Consider the following 15,139-nt stretch of genomic DNA (forward strand, 5'->3'; position numbering starts at 1 on the left):
ACTAAACAAAATTAAACCAGCCAGTCAACAATCAAATAAAAGAAAATCTTTGTGAAAGAAACTCCTCAATACAGAAAGAGCCTCTGAGGAATTAGTGCATTCATAATCTATATTAGGTATCCTTTCAGGTTCCTATTAGGTTTGGCAGATTAGGTTCAATGTGATATTCCAATCCCTAAATCACCCTTTCTTTAAGTGTTGAGCTTTAAAACCTTGGCATGCGTCCAAAGGATAAATTAATGCCACAGAATTTTCTAATCTGTATTCTCTGCAAATCTGGGGAATTATCCGTCTGAGGTGCAAGACTTTATTAACTAAACACAGATATTTAATTTAAGATGTGATGAACTGTGTTTTGAAAGATAACATAATGTATATCACCCTGAAATAAATGTTCAAATTTGATTGGAAGAATTTTTTCCCAGAAGTGTCCCTTTCTCTTCGCTGACTAGAAAGGGAGCCAAACACAACTCAGCTGCTGAAATATAGACGTCTAGTGCTGTTTCAGATGCTATACAGCATCTGAGACAACTGCATGGGGTTGGAAGATTTGACAGACTCTGAAGAAGAACCACAGCCCCTGAAACTTATGGAGTTCCTGGAGTCTGGGAACTTGAACATCCCAAATTACACTAGGCAGCTCTGCATAGGCAATTGGAGCCTACCTTTACTCTTCTGGATTTCCATACTGAGATGCGATGAATATTCATCCTACAATCTTACACAAAACATCAATAAGGAATCCAGTAAGCTATCAAAGGGCAATTTCTACACTATTTTGCACTTTAGCTTTTGTTTTGGATCTTGTACAAGTTCAGCATAATATGGCTTTTGACAGGGTACTGTGGAGATACAGACTAACCGGCTAAGTTACAGCTCTGCTGAGAAGGATCTTGAGATCCTGGTGGACAGTAGGTTAAACAGAAGTCAATGGTGTGCCTGGTGGTCATAAGGAGCAGCATACCAGGCTGTATCAGTAGAATAAGGGAAGTGAATATTTCCCCTTATTTGGCACTCAATAGCTGCATCAAGAATACAGCACCCAGCTTTGAACTTACCAATACAAGAAGGATGTTGATCACATGGAGTGAGTTCATTGGAGAGCCACCCACATGGTTAGGGGCTGGAGCACTTGCACTGTGAGGACGTGCTAAGGGACAAGGCTTGTTTAAACTGGAGAAGGCTTTGAGAGAACCTAAGAGCAGTTTCACAGTGCGTAAAAGAAGGTTATTGACAATGCCAGGCTCTTTACCGAAATGCATAGTGGGAGAACAAGAGACAGTGGCCATAAATTGAAACAGGACATTGTGACTGGATATAATGAAGACAAAATCTGTATGAAGATAATTAAGCACTGGAAAAAGGAAGAGCCTAGTTGAGGCTGGGGGTATAGGTGGGAGAAAGTGTTGTTTGAATTTTTGGTTTTGATTTATTTTAATTGGTAATAATTTAAATTCATTTTCCCCAATAAGTCTGTTTTGCCTGTGACAATAATTGGTAAGCAATCTCCCTGTCTTTATCTCAGCCCACGAGCTTTTTTTTCTTGTTTTCTCCCCCTGATTTATTGAGCAGGGGGAGTAATTAAATGGCTGGGTGGGGATCTGGCAGTTGTCCAAGGCTAACCCACCACATTAGGTTACATAATTAGAATACAGAAGCTTATTTTCCTTATCCCTGCTCACTACTACATTAGATTTTTTTTTAACATATTTTAACCAACATTAATAAATTTCCCAAAATACTTCTATTTAATTGCATCATATTTATATCTCACCTGAGATAAAATTAGCAGAGTCAAGCTCTGTCTGTTCTTCATGACAAACTGTCCATGATTTCTGAAAATACATCAGTCCCTGAACAATGAAAACTGAGTGCTTTATTGGGAGAGTGCCAGTCTGAATGTTTGCCAATGTCTAAACTATATTAATTTGGAGGGAAATAGACTGTTCCCTCACTTGATGTCTAGGTTATAAAATTTTCAATAGTAACTGCATTACATGTTAGGGGAATAATCACTTCCATCACGATTGTTAAGTTGAAAAATTGAAAATAATAATACTGGCAGCAGTTTGCATGTTTTTGGTGCTAAAGTAATTTTTTTTTCTTTTTTTAAGCATTGTGAGTAGATTGACTGAGTACTGGGAATCCTTGTTAGTGTAGCAAGATAGATTCCCTGAGTTCTTTCAAACTTTGAACTAGGAGCAGATGACTCTATCTCATTGTTTCAGCTGCTGCAAGTTTGTATGACTTAGACTCTGGATTTCAACAGGGCTATTTTGTCTAGTGATTTGTGCTAACTCATCAGAAAATGAGAACTCTGCCAGACTGGTCAAGACTAAAAAAAGGAGAATCATGAGGATCTTCAGCAAAACCATTTCCCCCCTGAGAGAAGTGTACAGGGCAAAATAACAAGAATAAGCAGAAAAATTGAGGTTAATACGACTGGGAATTTTTACTAGTGGAAAGCACTTAAAGAGTGTTTTAATCTCTGTACAGAATCCTTCAAAAAGTAGATAGTAAGAATCAGATCCAATTCAGTAAATTTTAACTAAAATGTATTACGTGAACATAACTAGAGATCTAGATTGCTGTTGTCACTTGGTGAGATAGGCAGCCACGGGAGGAAGTTTAATCCCCCTGTCTTTGCACAGAATGACTGACCTCTACTTTCGTATTTAGCAGACATTTGGGAGGGGATCTGAGTTATCCCGCACTAGTATGACCCTTAGCAATGTTTGCATGCATGCAGATGCTGTCTCTGAGCCCTGGTGTCCATGGGAAGGAACCACTGGGGTGGACTGAATGCATTGTAATATTTATTTTAATTGATAATCAAAGAAACTAAGTACTGAATAAAGCTAGATACAGCTATCTCCTCTAACTGATCACAGAGAAACACTAGAGTATTTTAAATTAAACTTACAATATCATACTGTGGAAGTGAGATGGCATGCTGGAAAAATTGAAGAGATTAAGTAAAGGAGAGGTTAAAGAAGACTGTAATTTCAGTATTTTCATTTGCTATTATTCAAAGTAATTTCAACACTTTATTTTCTAATAAGAAAAGAATTAGAAAAAAGGAGCACTACATAGTTGAAGTTTGAATGGAAAGTCTTACTTACTTTCACAGTACAGTTGCTAGAATAACTATGCTTCATCCAGATAGGGAATTAAATGAGGTCAGATTTAAATAAAAACCAAAACCAAAACCAATCAACTAACCAAAAATCACAACCCCGCAGAAAACAACAGTGTTAATGAAGGAAGTTAGATAACAAGGAGAGTTAACAAAACATGAATTTGGCAGTGGCACGGTGTCATAATTAAGACCAAATTACAGTGCAGACACTAAATGGACTTGGATACTAAAACATTTTAGTAACAAATTTCAGTGATTTTATAAATTACTTTACTTCCTTGCTCAACAGTGTGGTCCAGAAGTTGGACGGGTAATGGTAGAGGCTCCATCCATGCTGTGTGTCATCTTGGGCCTGGACCTGGGCTCCCTGGAGTCCTCTCCCTGGCTGACCCTGGGAACCATCAGTTACACAACTGGGTAGAGGATCCCTGTTTCTTGAGTGTCTTGTTCTGAGACACTCAGTGCCTGACAACTAGCTGTCGCTGGTGCTCATGGTCTGCTCCTCTGGAAGATTCTGGACGTGTAGTTCCCTGGAGCTGGCAAGGAATCAGAAGGGCAACAAGAAAGGATTCTACAAGTAGATAAACAGGAAAAGGAAGACTAGGGGAAATGGGGCATGGGACCTGGTGACAAATGACACAGAAAAGGCCGAGGTACTCAATGCCTTCTTTGCCTCGGTCTTTACTTGAAAGATTGATATTCAGGAATTCCCTATCCCTGAAGCTAGGAGGGGAAGTCTGGACAAGGAAGACTTGCCTTCAGAGGAGGAGGATTAGGTTATGGAGCACTTGAATAAACTAATTGTCCATGGGGCCTGATGAGTTGCACCCATGAGTGTTGAGGGATCTGGCTGATGTCTTAGCGAGACCACTCTCATTTGTCTTTGAAAGGTCATGGCATGGCATGGAGAGGTTCCTGAAGACCGAAAGAGAGTAGATATCACTCCCGTCATTGAGAGAGGTAAGAAGGAATATCCAGGGAACTACAGGTCAGTTAGCCAGTTCCTGAAAAGGTGAAAATCCTGGAAATCATTCCCAAACCAATGACTAACAGGAAGCTGACTGGGAGTAGTCAGCATGGATTTATGAAGGAGAAGTCATGCTTGGCCAGACTGTTAGCCTTCTACTATAAAGTGACTAGCTTGGTGGATGAAGGTATAGCAATGGTTATTGTTTACCTTGATGTTAGAAAAGCTTTTGACACTGTCTCCCATATCATCATGGACAAGATTAAAAAGTACAGGTTAGATAAGTGAACAGTAAGTTGTCTTGAACAGTGGCTTAATGGCTGGGCCCAGAGGGTTTTGATCAGTGACACAAAGCCTAGTTGGAGTCAAGTCACTAGTGGTGTATCCCAGGAGCCAATAATGGGGTCAATACTATTCAACATCTTCGTTAACAACCTGGATGATAGGACAGAGTGCACCCACAGCAAGTATTCAGATGATACAAAACTGGGAGGATTGGCTGACAGACAAGATTCTTCTGAGGAACCTTGACAGGCTGGAGAAAGGGGCCAACAGGAACAACATGAAGTTCCTGAAGGGGAAATGCAAAGTCTTGTCCCTGGGGAGGAATAACTCTATACCCCAAAACAGGCTGGGGCAGACTGGATGGAAAACACCTTGACATAAAAGGACCTGGTAGTCCTGGTGGACAAGAAGTTGAACATGAGCCAGGAGTGTGCCCCTGCAGAAAAAAGCCAATGGCTTCCAGAGCTGCATTAGGAAGAACATTACCAGTGAGTTGAGGGAGGTGATTGTTCCACTCTAATCGGCACTGGTGATCTAGACCTGAAGTGCTGTGTCTAAGTGTGGGCTCCCCAGTACAAGAAAGATATGGAATTACTGGAGCAAGTCCATCATGGGGCTGTGGGGCCACAAAGATGGTTAAGGGGCTGGAGCATCTTTCATATTATAAGTGGTTGAGGGAGCTGGTATTGTTAAGCTTGTGAAAAATAAGGCTTAGTGAAGAGCTTATCAATAAGTTTCAATACCTGATGGGAGGGAACAGAGAAGAGTGAGCCAGACTCTTCTCAGTAGTGCCCACTGACAGGAAAAGAGGTATTCAGTATATATTAGAAAAAAAAACATGAAATTTGATCCAAATCAAAGAAAACTACTTTTTTTTTTTTTTTTTTTTTCCCCACTGTGAGAGCGACTGAACACTGGAACAGGTTATCCAGAGAGCCTATGGAGTCTCTATCCTTGGAGAAACTTAAAACTCAACTGTATATGGTCTTGGGCGACCTGCTTTAGCTGCCCCTGCTTGAGCAGGGGCAGTTGGACTAGATAGTCTCAAGAGGTCACTTACAGCCTCAATGATTCTGTGATTCTGTGAATACAATTTTTTTGTTCTCTATGTACATTTCCTGGGGGAAGAAAGTGAAACAAACTCTTTGACATCTAAGTCAGTTAAATGACTAGGTAAGATCTTTAAATCAGTATTCTAACTCTGTTCTGAGTGAAATACAAATGCCTAATTTAGATTCTGAATCAGGATTTTTATACTTTACTGAAATGAAATTAGACACCTTTCAAAAAATTGATACAGAATATTGTCAGAGGAAAATACTGGACAGTATGTATCAAATACTTTGTCTGGGAAAGTCCTTTTAAGGATTAACTTCTAGTGAAGTATTGGAAAATTACAATGACAGAAGCTAGTAGCTATTCCTAACTTCACAGTAATGATCTTTCAGGTGGGCCACATACAATACCCTTGGCAGTAATATAATTATCTTGTAGCCTAAACTGAACTCAAGCTTATACGGAATCACAGAATGGTTAGGGTTGGAAAGGACCCCTGGAGATCATCTAGTCCAACCCACTGCCAAAGCAGGTTCACCTAGAGCACATTGCACAGGGTCACATCCAGGTGGGTTTTGAATATCTCCAGAGAAGGAGACTCCACAACCTCCCTGGGCAGCCTGGTCCAGTGCTCTGTCACCCTCAAAGTAAAGAAGTTTTTTCTCAGATGGAACTTCCTGTGTTTCAGTTTGTGCCCATTGCCCCTTGTCCTGTCACTGGGCACCACTGAGAAGAGTCTGGCCTCATCCTCTTGACACCCACCCTTAAGGTAATTGTAAGTATTGGTAAGATCCCCCCTCAGTCTTGTCTTCTCCGGGCTAAACAGGCCCAGCTCCCTCAGCCTCTCCTTGTAAGAGAGATGCTCCAGTCCTCTGATCATCTTTGTAGCCCTCTGCTGGACTCTGTCCAGTAGTTCCTTATCTTTTTTGAACTAGGGAGCCCAGAACTGCACAGAGTACTCCAGATGTTGCCTCACTAGGGCAGTGTAAAGGGGGAGAATAACCTCCCATGACACTCTTCCTAATGCACCCCAGGATACCATTGGCCTTCTTGGCCACAAAGGCACATTGTTGGCTCTTGGTGAACTTGTCCACCAGGACTCCCAGGTCCTTCTCCGCAGAGATGCTTTCCAGCAGGTCAACCCCCAACCTGTACTGGTGTATGGGGTTATTCTTCCCTAGGTGCAGGACCCTACACCTGCCTTTGTTCAATTTCATTATGTTCCTCTCTGCCCAACTCTCTAGCCTGTCCAGGTCTTGCTGAATGGCAGCACGGCCTTCTGGTGTATCATATGCAAGAGTATACCTACGCTTGCATATCCTTTAAATACGAGATTACTTTACAACAAAAGCAATGCCCTGAAAATTAAGGCAAGAATGTTTGAAAATATTGCAGGATGGTGGAAAAATGTTACAGTTTTGACAGAGTTAATGGATGACAATCGTCATAGGTACCAAATTGATTAACTTATATAGGTGACAAAGAAATAGTTATTTTAAAAAAAGATCATTTGAAAATTTAATGAGCAAATAATACGAAAGAATGTAGTTTGTTACTATCCTTGTAACTTTAATAAATGAAAGTGACATGAATTTGACTGACCTCAGTAATTTGACCTCCCAGTTGTATCAACCCCCAAACAATTTAATATTAAAACTGATGGCAGTGTTTAATCCCAGTTTTTGCAAAACCTACATACTGATATTAAGATGTGATGCCCAAAATCACAGCAATATGTTAAATTTCTAAGCAAAATCTCCAGTCATACTACTGGACTGATGGAGGCAACAATAAACACATTAAGACTTCTGAAAGTTAATTACTTCTAGTGAATGTGAATAGTGTTATTGTACTTAATATCCTGTGAACAGAAGTCCTTTTGGAACTTTTAGAATTCAAAGATTCAAGATTTTTACAAGGAATTTAGGGTGAAACTATCTAATCGGGCTCATAATTTTCATCCAGGAGCACAGGGTGAGACTACATGAGCATTTAGTCCTTATCAAGGTTATACTTTTAAAGTTAATGTCTCCATTGTCTTGACTTATCCTGCTTTGGTTCGCTTTGGCTATGTTTACATAGCAACTAGTGTAAGTCAATAGATACAGATTTGTAGAGTAAAGTAGCTGTTGCTGAGGACCCAATATCCATATCATGTACAATTAAGAGTGTTTTTTTCTTCATACTCTCTCTAGGCTGGATCCATGATCTCAATGCCTGTTGGATGCTGATATGGATAAAACTTTCTGTGATGCAAATCAAAGCTCAGGAAGTGGGGGTAATTAATTGATTTGCTTCAGAAATGCACTGATGATTTGCACAGAAACAGTAATGGTGAATTCACTGTAGTATGCAGGATTCACTAACTGGATTCCTTTTGGGTGAAACTACACTGGAAATTGCAAACCAGGAAGGTATCTGTTGTGTCTCAGCTGCTAATAGTCAGTCAGTCCTTTGGACCTCGCTGGAACTAGTTCAAACTAATACCCCTCACATTCTGAAACACTGGTAATGTGTATGCCACATCCTCACCAGAAGCTCTTCTGTTCTACCAATCCATTTTATCAGTTTACACTAGTGCTAATGTAGACACAACTGTAGTGAATAAACCATTCTCAAGTAAAGGTCTGTTTTTCTTATGGAAGGTGCCTGTTATTCCATTCAGGCTCATCTCTTCAGATTGTTAGATATGAAAACTCCATAGAGATGTAGTGTGAACAGAATCTTTGTGAATACCTGTAAAAACAGCTATATCTCTTCATCTTCACTGTAGGAAACATAGACAATTTAATTCATAGATACTCCATATTTAGATGTAAGTTAGGAAAGGATAAATCCTAATAACTTAGCTAATATTCTTTATTCATGGTCACTACTTTTCGGAGGTATCTAAATTGAAGATATAAAATGAAAAAAAAGGTATTTCTATGGATCTTGCTCTTCAGAAAGTCTTCAGTGACTTAAATTACTTACCCACGCAAATTACTCTGAAACCAAGGAAAAGAAATAAAACCTAGATTGTTTAAGAGAATGACTTTCAGGGAGTTGGAATGTGATATCAGTTATAAATGAAATCATGGCATCCAATGTCGTTACGAAAAAACTTTCACAATATCTCATTTATTATTTCCACTTTACTGATTTCTTTTTCTTGAGTCATAAGATACACATTTAGGTCATATTTTTTGCTTGTGTAAAATTATTCACACGGATGTAACCACTAAATTCAAGTAATGACATCAGTTTGTATCAGCCATGAATTTGTCTGTAGTTTGAAAAAAGTAAGTCCTTTTTAACCTAAGAATTCATTACATTGATTCTATGAAATTTGTTAAAAAATGAGTATAAAAACATTCCAGGTAAAAGGATGAAGTTATTAAATGTTACACAAATGAATGTTTTGACTACCATTATAATTATGGTATATAACTAAACAAAATGTTTAATTGCACTCAAATTGTGTGTGTCTGTAAGTTACATCTACAGGGCAAAAGGGAAGAAATATTGCCCTCTTTTTCCAACTCATTTTTATTTTGTAAGAAATACAGACTTACAACAGGTATGATTTTACAGCATTCAGAACATATTAGGAGTTATATTTTATGTCCTGAACATGCTTTCACAATATTCAAAATATTAGAAAAGGCTAGATTTTATGTACTGGAAGTGTACTTTTCTTCTAATCAAGGTACATGTACCGTACTGTCGTTAATGAAAATTTGATGTCATTTTAAAAGTGAATCATTGCACAAAGCCCCTCTACTTGCAACTGCAGTATCTGTTATTCAATCTTATGTGAAGCTCATCAACTAAAGTGCTGGGTGATGAATCTCCTAATTGATATTATAGTTGAACACATACCTAAATAGTTTTTGAGTTTCTGAACAAATCTCCAATTGTTAACAGTTTAATTTATAAATTTTATAATTATCAGCTAACCTGTACATTTCCTGTGTTCTTAAGATGGGCATTTACATAACATTGCCTGATTAAATCTTAGCTTACTGGTTTTCTTTTCATTGCAATTAGCTTAGTCAGCCTTCTTCAACATCCCCCATCGTATAGTATTTATAGCCCTTTGCTAAAAGACACGGTATATTATTTCTGTGCAATGGAAAATATATTCAGCATTTTTTATACCGCAGCAACACATCTGGCATTTTATCTTCACTGTTATCAAGAAATAAAATTATACTTGTAGGTAGACTAAAGTAAGATACATTTTCCTCTGCTTGAACTGTTTTCAGATGGAAGTCCTTACATTCAACTAGTGCATTTGTGTTATGCCTTCTTAAGTGTAGTCTTGAGATAACTCCAAATTGTGTTTGTACTTTTCGTACGGGATAAAAATATTGTTACAAGGTGATAACAAGAGATTATTGGTGTATACTGCATGGAACTGCATACAGATTTGAGTCATGACTTAGAGTCATATTTTACTTGCAGTTTTTAAATTCAAGCCCCACCCCAAAATCTCCATAAGACTCTAATGTTCTTATTAAATTTCACATGTAACCAAACAGGTTTATGTGTGCTTCCCAGAATATCAGTGCTCAGCTGACCAAAAAAAAAAAAATAAAAGAAAAAATAACAGCCTTTGAGCAGAGTAGTAAAGTGTAGAACAACTAAGTGAAAACAATTTTGTGTTTAATCCATGCGACTACTGATAAACCAGATCCTACAGCTTCCAAGATATAATTAATTACGATTACAGATTTGATAAAAAAGTCAATAGTTGCTTGCTGAAACATTTAAACAATCAGTTTCTGTTTTTAAAACTTCCAATAATCAATCTCTGTCTCATGCTTCAGGGACATTTTTGCTGTTATGACATGCCACATGGTGGAGTACCTTAGCTGGTATCAATAGTATTATGTAGGCTTAATTCTAAGTTATTGCAGTGGCGAACAAGGTCTCAAATGTTTAATTGTTTCATTAACAATGAAATAAAATAGTATCTCTGATGAGATGCTTAGCTAGAGAAAAATATTATTTCCACCCTATTTGTAATGGGGGAAAATATCAATAATGACTGCATTATACTATGGAGCAGTAGGCTGAATGGTGGTCTTTTTAATCCCAGTTCTGAGAGAACCTATCATGGCTGCACTGAGACATGTCAGGAAGGGACCTTCAGGCTTGCCATCACTTGCCTCCACTGGTTGCTCTGGAATGAAATCTAAGCATGCAGTCATGGAGGGAGTCGAAGTACTTTCTATATAGTACCTACTCTATAATGGTGTGGGCTCTGTGGACTCTGTGTGGTCTGGGCTCTAGGTGGCTTGGTCGTGAACACCTTCCTTTAATATAAACATAAGTATTGGGATCTATCGTTCAGTCTTTCTTCTCCAGCTCTACAAGCCAAAAAATAATAACTGTTCACTGGAGGAAAAAGCAGCGATAAAGACGTCCTTTGTGATTCTTCTGTGATATAAAGACAGAGGAAAATTATTTTAATGTTTTCATGCAATGCATAATATAGATTGATTTTCTTCAAAAGCAAAACCATTTGGCAGCTGTTTATCTGCACAGGGATCTGTATATCTTTTCTCCTAATTCAGCTATCTGAATTAAGAAACTATTTCAATTTCATAATGCAAATGCATTGAATGAATTTGAGATACTGGTTCCAGGTCTCTGTGAGTGTATAGCTCCCCAAATATATGGGTCTAGAAGGTGAAATAAAACAAATCTAGATTTCACTTACTTCTAGTATCTCAACCACATTGTTGGTTGAGATAAAAATACAGATGCCTCTTTTTTTTAATCATTATAGAATTACAGTTTTGAACAGCATTACTAGACAATAGAAGATTTTTGATAGAAAAATGTTCTATTTTAATGAAAAGCAAGTTCAAAGAAGGGCCACAAAGGTGGTGAAAGGTCTAGAGCACAAGTCTTATGAGGAGCGGCTGGGGGAACTGGGGTTGTTTAGCCTGGAGAAAACGAGGCTGAGGGAAGACCTTATTGCTCTCTACAACTACATGAAAAGAGTTTGTAGCGAGGCGGGTGTCGGTCTCTTCTCCCGGGTAACAAGTGATAGGACAAGAGGAAACGGCCTCAAGTTGTGCCAGGGTAGGTTTAGATCGGATATTAGGAAAAATGTCTTCACCAAAAGGGTTGTCAAGCATTGGAACAAGCTGCCCAGGGAAGTGGTGGAGTGACCATCCCTGAAGGTATTTAAAAAACTTGTAGATGTGGTACTTAGGAATATGATTTAGTGGTGGACTTGGCAGTGCTATGTTAATGGTTAGACTCAATGATCTTGAAGATCCTTTCCAACCAAAATGATTCTATGATTCTATGAATTAAAGCCACTTAAGTGAACTTCTTTTTTACTGACAAAATTATTACAAATATTATTATGCCCTGTGATATTTCTGGCTATTCCATTCATTAGGTTATTTTTAAAATCAAAGGCACTGATTGTGTTTGCTTGCATTTAATTGCTTCTGTTGCACTCAGTGCAGTGTTTTAGAGACAGAAAGAACAAATATCTAGTATATAGACTTCCACTTGATATTCTGTTCTGATAATGTGTTTCATTATAACAAAGGAATGTTTTTTGCTTTGGGGTAAATAGCTTTTATGCTTTGAAAAGGACACCTTCCTCAACACTAATAGAGCATTAACAAACAGGAGTACAAAAGTATTTTGACAAAGAAGCAGCACTGACACATACCATAGTTTTCTCAGGGAAATGCCTTTGTAGTCTGAGAGGTAATTAGGACAAGTAGCTCGCTCTGCAAGGAGGGAAACAGCATTATCTAAATAATTGAAGATATTAAAAATCAGTAGTAGGCAACACTGGTGAGCTAGAGTACGGTCAGCCTCCTTATTCTCCTAAACTTTAGACCAACTTGAGTTTCAATGAAGATAATGTTGTATATTTTTTTACAGTGTTTACAATATGGGTCATGTTCTAAAGTGAAACATAGAATGTCGTAAGGTAAATGCAAACTTTAAATTAAAAAGAAAACATGCATACTGAAAAGTAAATTTACTTGTACTTATTTGAATATTCTCTGGGTAAGTAGTATGCAAGTTCATGAAGAAGAAGGAAGGCCTAGAAAGAAAATTAGTAATAGACTAACAGTAAGTCTCTTTTTTTTATAAATTATCTGTTCCATTTTGTCCTCTTTCCACTGTTTTTTCTGTGATATTTCCAGGTTCACAGTCCAATTTTTAACTATCCGTCTCATCTTTGTGAATGCAGAGGGACTGTGAACCACAGAAGTATGTTGAAGAATCAGTTAGGAACAGTGAATCTCTAAATTTTAGTCTAAATTGTATGCACTTGTTAAATTAGGTTTTTTAATTAATAAAACCCCAAAACTCAAGAAACACCAGAAATAATTTATTTAGCTAATTACTCCTAAACCATATAATTTTCTTCTCAAGGACCTTTGCTCATAACTGCTGTAAGTGACTTTAATTTTGCCTTCAGTGTTTAATTCATATTCTCAGGACACATTTTAGAGTTGGTAGGAGCATTCAGTGAACCTTGCTTTTATTATAAACATGTCAAGTTCGAGTATGTTGTGTTATAACTAATTTTTAATTTATATATGCACACACACATATATGTATATGTTCAATACATATCGCTAACTCTGACAGATCTATACTTCTTGTTACAGCTCATGCAAGACTAAAAACATAACGGAGCACTTATTGATTAGAATATTAACACACCCTTTTAAGCAGGCAGTTGAATTAAAAATACCTCATGTCTGATGTCTGCATTTTCTCAGGCTTCACTCAGTCAGAATCATACCTTGCAATAATTGTGAAACCACTGTTTAATATCAGCAATGCTTTATTGTCTCATACAGATTGCAAATAATTAGCTGTGGTGGGTTGACCTTGACTGGACACCAGGTGCCCACCAAGCCGCTCTATCACTCCCCCTCCTCAGTGAGAAAGGGAGAGAAAAACACAACAAAAGGCTCGCCTGTTGAGATAAGGACAGGGAGATCACTCAGCAATTTTACCACCACAGGCAAAACAGAATCAACTTGGGGAAACTAATTCAATTTATTGCCAATAAAATCAGAGTAAGGCAAGAAAGAAAATCAGACTTTCAAACACCTTCTCTTCACCCATCCTTTCTTTCCAGGCTCAACTTCAGTCCCAAATTCTCTGCCTCCTCCCCACCAGCGGCGCAGGGGGTCAGGGAACTGGAGTTGCGATCAGTTCATCAGACATTGTCTCTGTCACTCCTTCCTCCTCACACTCTTCTCCTCCTCCAGCGTGTGGTCCCACCCATGGGAGATGGTCCTCCATGAACTTCTCCAACATGGGACTTTCCCGTGGACTGCAATTCTTCATGAACTGCTCCAGCATGGACCCTTTCCATGGAGTGCAGTCCATCAGGAACAGACTGCTCGAGCGTGGGTCCCCCACGGGGTCACAAGTTCTGCCAGAAAACCTGCTCCAGCGCAGGGTCTCCACGGGGTCACAACTTCCTTTGGGTGCATCCACCTGCTCCGACATGGGGTCCTCCACAGGCTGCAGGTGGATATCTGCTCCATCGTGGACCTCCATGGCTGCAAAGGGACAACCTGCCTCACCATGGTCTTCACCATGGGCTGCAGGGGAGTATCTGCTCTGGCTTCTGGAGCACTGCCTTCCCCTCCTTCTTTACTGACCTTGGTATCTGCACAGTTGTTTCTCTCTCATATTCTCTCTCCTCTCTCAGGCTGCTGTTGTGCAGCAGTTTATTCCCCTTCTTAAATATGTTATCACAGGGGCACTACCACCATTAGCTCAGCTTTGGCCAGCAGCTGGTCCATCTAGGAGCCAGCTGGCACTGGTTCTGTCTGACATGGGGGCAGCTTCTGGCACCTTCTCACAGAAGCCAACCCCTGAAGCCTCCCTGCAACCAAAACCTTGCCACGCAAACCAAATACATTAGCAAATTATTTTCCAAAGGTTAAATCAGCATGCAGATTAAGTGTTAAGAAAAATAGCAGCAAAAGCAGCGGTAGCGACTTGAGGTTAGTGCGGGGGCAAGGGCGACATCGGGCTTAACCGGGCGGTTTTTCGTACTCTGGGCCCCCCCTGAGCCCCCCGCGAGCATCAGCCCCGAGCTGCTTCCCCCTGACCCTGGACTCAGACCCGGAGGTTCCCGGCAACGAATCAGGAGAGGAGGGGGTGTAGCCGGAGGCACCGCGGAGGCACCGCGGGTGATTTAAACACGGTGAAACCAGAACAAACAGCTGACAGCGGCGGCAGCAGCGAAAGTGGCGGCAGCAGCGAAAGCGGCGGTAGCGACTTGAGGTTAGTGCAGGGGCGAGGGCGACATCGGGCTTAACCAGGCGGTTTTTCATACTCTGGGCCCCCCCTGAGCCCCGCGCGAGCATCAGCCCCGAGCTGCTTCCCCCGACCCCAGACACGGACCCGGAGGTTCCCGGCAATGAATCAGGAGAGGAGGGGGCGTAGCCGGAGGCACCGCGGGCGATTTAAGCAATTTAAACACTCCACCCCCTGTTATCGGTGATAAAAAGCCTCCTGGAGGGCAGGGACTAGTCCCTGGCCAGAAGGGAGTGGGAGACTCAGCAGTGCCTGTGTGAGTCAGCAGTGACTGGGTGTGTCCCAGGGCAGGAGAGGCTCCTCCAGGGCAGGAGAGGCTGCAGTCGTTTGCAGCTCGTTGGGGAGGGCGCTGACTCCCTCCCAGTGCACAAGGTGAG

The sequence above is a fragment of the Nyctibius grandis genome, chromosome 2 (genome assembly GCF_013368605.1).
Source record: "Nyctibius grandis isolate bNycGra1 chromosome 2, bNycGra1.pri, whole genome shotgun sequence".
Taxonomy (NCBI): domain Eukaryota; kingdom Metazoa; phylum Chordata; class Aves; order Nyctibiiformes; family Nyctibiidae; genus Nyctibius; species Nyctibius grandis.